Source organism: Oratosquilla oratoria, chromosome 27 (genome assembly GCF_046742065.1).
Source record: "Oratosquilla oratoria isolate Oo_2021 chromosome 27, ASM4674206v1, whole genome shotgun sequence".
Classification (NCBI taxonomy): Eukaryota; Metazoa; Arthropoda; class Malacostraca; order Stomatopoda; family Squillidae; genus Oratosquilla; species Oratosquilla oratoria.
This window is the reverse complement of record NC_134803.1, coordinates 45,699,273-45,709,272: the sequence shown is the minus strand read 5'-3', so window position 1 is coordinate 45,709,272 and position 10,000 is coordinate 45,699,273.

Sequence of the window (10,000 nt, the reverse complement as noted above, 5' to 3'; positions counted from 1 at the left end):
CGAGGGATAAAGTATTATGCTTTGGACCTTCATTAGGCCCATTAACACCTCTTGAAATGCCGTTCAGCACGAGTATGCATTAGAGCACAAAATCCACAGAGTATGTCACAGTTTCGAAAGGTTGAGGGGGGAAACTGTTACAAACAAAATAGTGTTGTAGGAGCTGTCAGAGCAGAGGAGGGGAAGCTGCTAGAGAGGACGTGCCTGGGGACAAGGGTCGGCTGAAGCCAAAGGGCTGCAGCAGGACCATAGGAGGGTGACAATGGGGAGAAAGAGATCTCTCCGAAGTAGAAGAAGAAGAGGGAATGACAAGGAGAAGGGGAGTTCGGGAACTCCGTGTTTTTTTTTTTTTATAAGTTCTTTGTTGATTTGGTACTGGAAAGAAGGTGCTTTAAGAGGCTATGGATACCTGGACCTAGGGCTGTCCATCTGGTGGATTGAGGAGCTGGAAAAAGGGAAACTCGGGTCGGAGTGGGTGGCATGAAATGGCGGTAGGTTCTGACCTGCCACAGCTGGAGGGTCTGGAAAGAAGGAAAAGGTGAATGAAGGTGAGGAAGAATGAGAAGAAAAAGGGAGAGATAATTGATAATAGGAAGATCTAGGCAGAAGTGAGTGGTAAGAGTTGATGGACTTGTTGAAGGCACAAGAGAGGAAGAGGAAAGATGAGTTAAATGGTGATGATAAGTGTAAGCACTTGTAAAACACACGCACACATGCACACACACACACACACACACACACACACACACACACACACACACACACACACACACACACACACACACACACACACACACACACACACACACACATATACATACACCACGAGCATAGCTCCCCTTTCCGTAAGATACAGCTAGGTAAGATACAACTAGGTAAATACACACACACGCACATACACACACACGCACACACACACACACACACACACACACACACACACACACACACACACACACACACACACACATTTTTATTTCCGTTCTTATTCAGTCATACTTGCTTCACCGCATCTCAAATGCATAAGCATCAAGGTGCATATATGTATTTGTGTAATTATAATACAAGAGCTTCTTTTACATAATAAAGGAAGAACATCTACAAGGAGTATGTTGGTACACGAGAACAACTTATGGAGAATGTCAGCCGTTTGTGAAAAAAATAAAAAAATAAAAATAGAAAATGATACAGGTAGTTACAAGAACCATTACTAATTTGACAGGAAACGTTAGTTCCCACCCAGGTCAGGTCAATATTGAAAACTGGGTCACTTCCGAACGGCTCTCTATGAGTCACTAAGTATGTGAATGTACAAATACACATAAGGTAGAGGGACCGAACCAAAGAATACACTAACCATATACATTCAGCGTTTGTTCTATGTCAGCACCCTTACGGTGGTATTCTTAAAAAAATCTCTCCTTATACAAATCTTATATAAATCCTTGGAAGGGAAATATTTCTATAAGGAAATATTTTTTTTTAAGAATAACACCGTAAAATTCATACGGTGGTATTCTTAAAAAATATTTCCTCGTATAAATCTTTCCCTTCCAGGGATTTATATAATATTTATATAAGGAAAGATTTTTTTTTAAGAATACCACCGTTAATCCCGTCACACAAATCGTGTCGGAGGTACACGCCATCGTGTGTAGCGTGGTCGTATGCAGTTGTCAATTGCCAATGAGTCTACCAAAAGAAACACTATGTGATGAAAGATTTTTTTTTTTTTTTACCCATTTGTCCAGCGGCAGTGAACAAATGTCCCCCCCCCCCGCAAACGGACACTTCCTCCTCAACCTCCTTAACCGTTCCTAAACTCCATTGACCTTCCCCCGTTCCCACCCCCGGGGTCCTGTTTTGTCCAGAGATTTGTGTCCCACGACTGTATACCTGGTAAAGCTCCAACCAGCAAAACGTCATACTAATAAAGTAACCGACCATCACATGGAGTTCCTTTTCATAGAATCGTGTAAGTCATTATACAGAAACTTACCCAGACCCGACTTGACCAGAAACTAGAGTCTAGCCACTAGACTCTAGAGGCTAGTATTCCCACGGAAACCTCTAGTTAGAAGGGTAGGCGTGTTCGAAAGGTTACATAACCACTTAGAAGGAAGACAAACTTCAATGTTTACATCGTGTGGCGTGTTAGAGGGCCCCATGTTGGAGTGTTGGGAGTTCCGGCTCGGTGAAGGATTACCTATGCTTAGGGTAGATAGGGAACGTGTCTGAGGAGGTGGGAAATGGACTTCGAGTGAAGAGACGTGTTCATGTCCGAAGTGCATTGCTCTTGAGGTTGTCTAGGGGGGGTCTTGTGTTCCAGGACACATGTCCACTCCAGGACACATGTCCGCTCCAGGACACATGTTCACTCTCCAGGACACATGTCCACTCTCCAGGACACATGTCTGCTCCAGGACACATGTCCACTCTCCAGGATACATGTCCGCTCTCCAGGACACATGTCCACTCCAGGACACATGTCCACTCTCCAGGACACATGTCCGCTCCAGGACACATGTCCGCTCCAGGACACATGTCCACTCTCCAGGACACATGTCCGTTCCAGGACACATGTCCGCTCCAGGACACATGTCCACTCTCCAGGACACATGTCCGCTCCAGGACACATGTCCACTCTCCAGGACACATGTCCGCTCCAGGACACATGTCCGCTCCAGGACACATGTCCGCTCCAGGACACGTGTCCACTCGTTAAGTGAATAGGATAGTTTGGGACTCAGGAAGGCGAAGGGAATACGCTAGGAGGCGCCACGATGCGACAGACATTGTCAACCTGTGCGATTTATGCCTGGAGTCCTCGGGGAGAAGTGCGGGACTCGAACCCGTGACTAGGAGAATACGAGATCCGCAGTCTTACAATTATGCCACCAGGTGGCTCATGTCTTGTAATGGTTAATTGAGGTCAATGTTAAACCTTTTTTGGTTAGATGGGGGTTTGTATGTTCTACTTTGGTGTATGTAGGGGATGGAATGGGTGGGAGTGGTTTCTATGCTTTTGTGTTTTGGCTACCTCCCGTGTAAGGGGGAAGAAAGTCTTTGGTATATGTATGTATGTATGTATGTACTTTGAACTACACGCTATTTCTCCTTAGTTAGCGGGTGAATGCAGTGTGTAAAGAAAAGTGATAGGATGAAAAACATAAAAAAATGGGAGGGTGGTGGTTGAGTTTGATGGACAAGCCTACGCAAGAATACATACTTACATACATAAATACATACATGTGTATATATATATATATATATATATATATATATATATATATTTACACAAAATATATATGCATATATATATATATATATATTATATATATTATATATATATATTATATATATATATATATATATGTACACAAAATATATATGCATATATATATATATATGCATATATATATATATATATATATATATATATATATGTATAATGTATATATATATGAATAGAGAGAGGGAGAGCTAAAGAGAGGAAGGAAAGAGGAAATACTTTTGTAAATTGAAAGACTTTTCTGATGAGCTGTCAGAGGAAACTGGGTGAAACAACAGAAAGGGTGAGACTTCACATTTGTTTTGAAATGTTCATAATAGCCTATCAACGAACTGCAACGACCTCTTACCCTCCTAAGACATGGAAAAGAGTCGGAAAAAAATCCAAATATACTCGTACGATATAGCTTGCAACCCTTCTGAAAGAATGCAGGAAGATCAACACAGTTAGGTAAATACAGACATTTGTACATACATACGCATGTATGTATATATATGAATGTATGCATTTACTTATGCATTTGTGCATGCCTGAATGAATGTATGCATATGTGTATGTATGTGTATGTATGTATGCATGTATTTATGTATGTACATGTTTATGTATATATGTATTTGTGTATATATGTACGTGTGTATGTAAGCTTGCATATATACATGTATGTCAGCATCTGTTTGCATATGTGTATACGCACATGTGGACGTGTGTGTATGCATACACATAAACACACACAGGTACATATATGTTTATATGTGTATCTTCATTTACTATATAGATTTACATACAGGCATGGATGATGTTTTTTCATCAAAACATTTTTTCCAGCATCTTTGTCGTTGCACTTCGTATAAGATTAATTTCCAAATGTGTGATAAAAGTTGAGAGATTGAGAAAAGTTGAGGAAGTTGGAAAAAGAAGACACGGGTATAGTTTCGAGTTTATTCCTGACCGGATTCTCTTTAAGATACTTCAAAGGATTGCTTATAGCAGAACCGGTCAGGATTAAACTCGGAACTAGACTCGTGATGAAGATATAAGATAAACAAGTGACACCCCAGACTGATGTTTTTTTTTTTTTTTTTTCTAGGCCTTCCCGCAGCAAGGCCTGCTCAAGTCCGTCCAACAAGCCACTCTGCGGTGACAACACTGTGGAAACCGTTCCGAAAACGTTCCTCTCTCTCCTTCGCACATGCGAATCAGGGAACAAATGTCCGCAAGCTCAGCTCATTCGCAATTTGCGGAATAATATGGTGAAACCGAGGCTAAACAAGGCGAAGAAGAAGAAGAAGAGGAGAAAAAATGCTCTTAAACATCACAGGAAAATGGAGCAGGAAAAGGCGACGGGAGGGTAAGATGGCGCGCAAAAAGTGTCGAGAAAAAATGTAAATGGACTTGAAGAACGCGTTCAGTAGGATTAGCTAGTAAATGAAAAGGGGGCAGCACTGCGAGTGTTCGGAAATACATGGTAGAGGGAGACGGAGGCGCTATAAATAAGGATGGAATAAAAAGGCGAATAGAGTAATCAGTTGATAGTCGGGAGATAATGAAATGGATGAGAGGAGAGGAGGAGGAGGAGGAGGAGGAGCTGGAAAGAGCAGAAACTAACGTCCATTTGGGAGAAAAAAAATGAAGAACTCTGGAAAAGAGAGAAAAACCATCACACACTTGGACAGAAAAGGAGGGAATGGAGTGATGAAGTACGACACGGACGAAGAAAAAAGAAACTGATGTTAAAAAAGGAAAAAACTTGATATACATTTATATGAAATACACTTGGTCTTTGAAGGAGAATATATATACTGATGGATGAAATACAAAAAATGATACGGTGACGAAGAAAAAAAATGAAACAGGACAGCCACAACAAAGACGAAGGAAAATAAAAAATAAAAGCGACACCTCCCCCTCCCCCCCAAAAAAAAAAAAAAGTGGAAACCTGCAACACAGAAAAGAGAAAAATCCCAAACACATAAGTCTGAAAGGCGCGACGCAAGAGAGAGAGAGAGAGAGAGAGAGAGAGAGAGAGAGAGAGAGAGAGAGAGAGAGAGAGAGAGAGAGAGAGAGAGAGAGATGGAGAGCGATAGAGATGGAGAGAGAGGGGGTTGAGAGAGAGAGGAAGAGAGATATAGGGAGAGGAGGGCGAAATTAAAAGAGGAAGGGGGAGGAAGAGCAAGAGAAAAGGAGAGAGAGAAAGAGAGAGAGAGAGAGGGGAGCGAGAGAAAGAGAGAGAGGGAAGGAGAGATTGGGAGAGAAAAGGAAAGAGAGGAAGAGGGGAGAAAGAGGGGGAGAGAAAGAGAGAGAGAAAAGGAGAGAGAGAGAGAGAGGAGCAAATAAGGCGAAAAGAAGAGGCTGAACCTCTGTTGGACAAATTGAATCCCGATGCAGGTAAACGCTCCACAGTGCAGCCGTGGGAGGAAGGGGACAAAGGAGAGCGCAGGGAGTGGAAGAGTGGAGGAGTGGAGGTGGAGCCTGTGTATCTCGGAAAGGGATTGACTGTGGAGTTGGGATGAGGTCAAGAATAAAGAGGTGGACATGGGACCTGGCTGGGTTTTGAGAAACAGAAATATAATGTATAAGATTTAAAAGGGAAATAAGAGGTTAGGTGGAAATTAGTTGTGTGTGTGTGTGTGTGTGTATACACGCGTGCGTGTATGTATGCATGTATATGTCTTTACTCCTATACTGTAGTTCTATTCTCCTGTTTGAATATCAGAAGAATGATTGATTTCGTTTTATAGTATAATGTTTATATGTTTATTTATTTATTCATTTATTGATCTATTTCTAACTTTTATTTTTATTTTGAGTCTTGGATCTTCGAAGTCGAGAACACAATTTGAACAAGGATATTTTCGACAACCCTGCTGTTCACAAAAACCTTGGTGAACACATTTTTTCCGCAATTTTACTTCAATTTCTGGACTTGAACCACGTCCATCGCCGCCACACCCAGGAACTTGCGTGTTGGGTTTTCACATGGTGAGCGCGTTCGCCAGCATTTGTGTATGTATTTTCACTTGGTCTTTGGATCACGTGTTGGACTCGTGATCGACAGCTATTTCCCTCCTGGAAGAGAGCTCAGAGCTCGTAGGTCCGATCAATGGGTAATGCTATGACCTTACACACACACACACACCCAACTCCCCGCCCACGAGAGTCGGAGTAACGACCCGAAGCGCAGCTGTACTGAAATAATTTCGGCCCCTGGGCAGGATTCGAACCAAGCACTACGCGCACCACCATGCTAGTAGTTCATCGCTCTACCAACTGCGCTCTACCAACTGCACGTGTATGCATGTGTGTGTTTATTATTTTGTGTACGTTATGTGTATGTGTGCGTGTGTGTGTGTGTATATTTTGTGCATGTGTGTGTACGTGTGTGCTTATTTACGTTATGTTTATTTGTGTGTGTGTGTGTGTATATATATATGTGTGTGTGTGTGTGTGTGGGCGTGCGTATTTACGTTATGTGCATGCGCGCGCGCGTGTGCGTATGTGTTTGCGTATTTACGTTTTGTGTATATAATGTTTGTGTGTGTGGATATTTACTTTATGTATATATAATGTTTATGCGTGTGTACATTTGTGTGTTTATATGTGTTTTATGAATAATGTATGTGTGTTTTTGTATATACATATGTGTATGTACGTGTGTGCGTATTTGCGTGTATGTATCTAATGTGTTTTTTGTGCGTGTATGTCTTGTCTGTCTGTCTGTATGTACATATGTATACGTAGGATGCTATAGGAACTAGATTTACAGAAATATTGAAAGGAATAAAAGGGGAGCGGGCACGAGAGTGGAATTGAGGATGGATCTAAATAGAGAGCATTAGGAATTGGGATAAGGAAAAGTAGGGAGCATTAGGAATTGAAATAGGGAAAAGTAGGGAGTTTTTGAATTGGGACAGGGAAAAGTAGGGAGTTTTTTAATTGAGATAGGGAAAATAGGGATTTTTGAATTGGGATAGGGAAAAGTAGGGATTTTTTGAATTGGGACTGTGGATGGTGTAGGGGATTGACCATCATCATGTCTTCCCCTGATATGAACAAAACTGTCTGTGATTAGCGAGAATTGATGATAATATTATTTAACGTCACAAACTCCTCCCATCGGAAGGCTATGACGGTGCCCCTTATAGAGGACTTTGAAACGTGGAATTTAACGAACCATGCCCTTGGTTCAACTTCGCCGGTGGCAGGATTCGAACCGCCATCCCCTCGACCTTCGCCGCATGTAACGAGGCCATAACCTACTCACCCAGCGAGCTTCCGTTCAGCCAGAATAGAATAACTAAATATCGTCATTCAAGCGACCAGATTCATCAATGCCCTTTGTATGAGAACTCATTCTTAGCTGAATAAAATTGTTTAGTTTTAAACGAAACAAAATTTGATATCCATCATTGTGATGCTTGATCCTTCCTCAGAAATGAATGGGAGGAAGGAAAGTGGGGAGGAGGGGAGGAAAGGGGGAGAGAAAGAAGTAGGGAAGGAAAGAGGGAAGAAGGAAGGGAGAGAGGAAAGTAGGGAGGTAGAGAGAAAGAGGGGGAGGGAGGAAGAGGGAGAGGGAAGTAGGGAGGAAGGAAGAAAGGAAGTAGGGAGGAAGGTATGTGGAAAGTATGTCTGTTTAATAACTGTAATATTATTCAATGTAAAATTGAATACAGTAACAAAATAAATTAATTTTGATTTAAGATTTCTCTTGCGATGCTATGTAAAGTATGCAGTACGAAATTTGAACAAACTTTGAAAGAAAAAAGTACTAATTTGTTTCAAGTGTAAATAAAATGCCTACAACTATATAGACAGCGTTTTTTGTGTATGATCATATGTGAATATATATCTGAAATATCCTTTAAAAATTGTTTCATCACATACTTAAAAGTATGCAAGTCATGTGACAACCTTTCAACAACCGTTTGTATAACATTTGCTTTCTGAGGGGATTTAGAGGGATTGGAGGTGGGAGTAAGGATATAAGACGGAGTGGGAGTGTTTTTAAGGGAGTTCTAGTGACTTTGAGTGATGGTAATGACTGTGAGTAAAAGTGAGAATGAAGTAAGATTGACGTTCTTATGAAAATAACCGAGAAAGTTATTAAAATGAAAATATGAAATAAAATACGAGAAAGAAAGGGAGAGGAGCGAGGAAGAAGGGAAGAGGAGTAGGCTAGGAAGGAAGAGGAGGAAGAAGAGGTGGTGGTAGGAGGTAGAGGTGGAGATAGAAGAGGAAGAGGAAAGGAAGAGGAGGGGGAGGGGAGGGCGGAAATGAAAAGGGGGAAGAAGAGGGAGGTAAAGGAGGAGGAGAAGGGGGAGGAAAGAGGATGAAGCAAAGGGAAGAGGAGGAGGGGAAGAGGAGGGGAGGGGGAGGAAAAGGAGAGGAGGTGGAATAAGAAGAGGAAGTAGAAGGGGGAAAAGTCGGAAGAGGAATTGGTGTAGTGGAAGGTAAGAGCCGGTAATGGAAATGAAAGATGTCGAAGTTTAAGAGGATTAATTAGAATAAAAAGACGAAATAAAGAGGGATAAGGGTAAAGAGTGAGGGAGGGAGGAGGGAGGGAGGGAGGAGGGGAGAGAGGGAAGTAAAGAGGGAGGGAGGAAAGTGGGAAGGAAGGAAGGGAAGGAGGAGAGAAAGAAGTAGGGAAGGAAAGAGGGAAGAAGGAAGGGAGAGAGGAAAGTAGGGAGGTAGAGAGAAAGAGGAGGAGGGAGGAAGGGAGAGAGGAAAGTAGGGAGGAAGGGAAATAGGGAAGTAGGGACAGAGGGAAGTAGGGAGGAAGGAAGTAGGGAGGGAGGGAGGAAAAGGGGGAAAGGGGGGGAGGTAGGGAGGAAGGGAAAGAGGGAAGTAGGGAGGAAGGGAGAGAGGGAAGTAGGGAGGAAGGGAGAGAGGGAAGTAGGGAGGAAGGGAAAGGGAGAAGTAGGGAGGAAGGGAAAGGGAGAAGTAGGGAGGAAGGGAGAGAGGGAAGTAGGGAGGAAGGGAGAGAGGGAAGTAGGGAGGAAGGGAAAGAGGGAAGTAGGGAGGAAAGGAAAGAGGGAAGTAGGAAGGAAGGGAGAGAGAGAAGTAGGGAGGAAAAGAGAGAGGGAAGTAGGGAGGGAGGTAGGGAGGAAGGGAGAGAGGGAAGTAGGGAAGAAGGGAGGAGGGGAAAGAGGGAACGAGAGAGGAAGGGAGAGAGAGAAGGAGGGAGGGAGGGAGGGAGGGAGGAAGGGAGGGAGAAGTAGGGAAAGAGGGAGAGAGGGAGGGAAGCAGGAAGGGGGAAGGAGGGAAGGTAGGGGAGGGAGGGAGGGTGGAAGTGGTTTTGAGCACAAATAGGGAAAGGCCTTTGGACCAGATGGGTCAAGCTAGGTCTTCCTCTGCGAGAGAGACTCTTCCCTCGCACCTGGAGTCTTTGTCTTGAGACTCTTGCCTCTGCGAAGACCACCCGAGTCTCGATAAAAACCCCGAAGTTGCTGCGGTATCTGTCTCGCAAGACTGTAAGATTCGTTTTACTCTCCTTGAACTCTTAAAGAGAAGAAGAGGAAGGAGAAGGTCTTACACTTGGAGGCGCTCAGCAGCTGCTGCCGAAGCCGTCACCTTTGACCTATTGTGCGGTTTGGGCACAGTTGGGCCAGTTAGCGAAAAGTCACTAATGGGAATTGGAGAGGAGTGCGGGACTCGAACCTTTGACTAGGAAGATGCGAGGCCAGCACGCTTCTGATTACGTCACCAACGCTT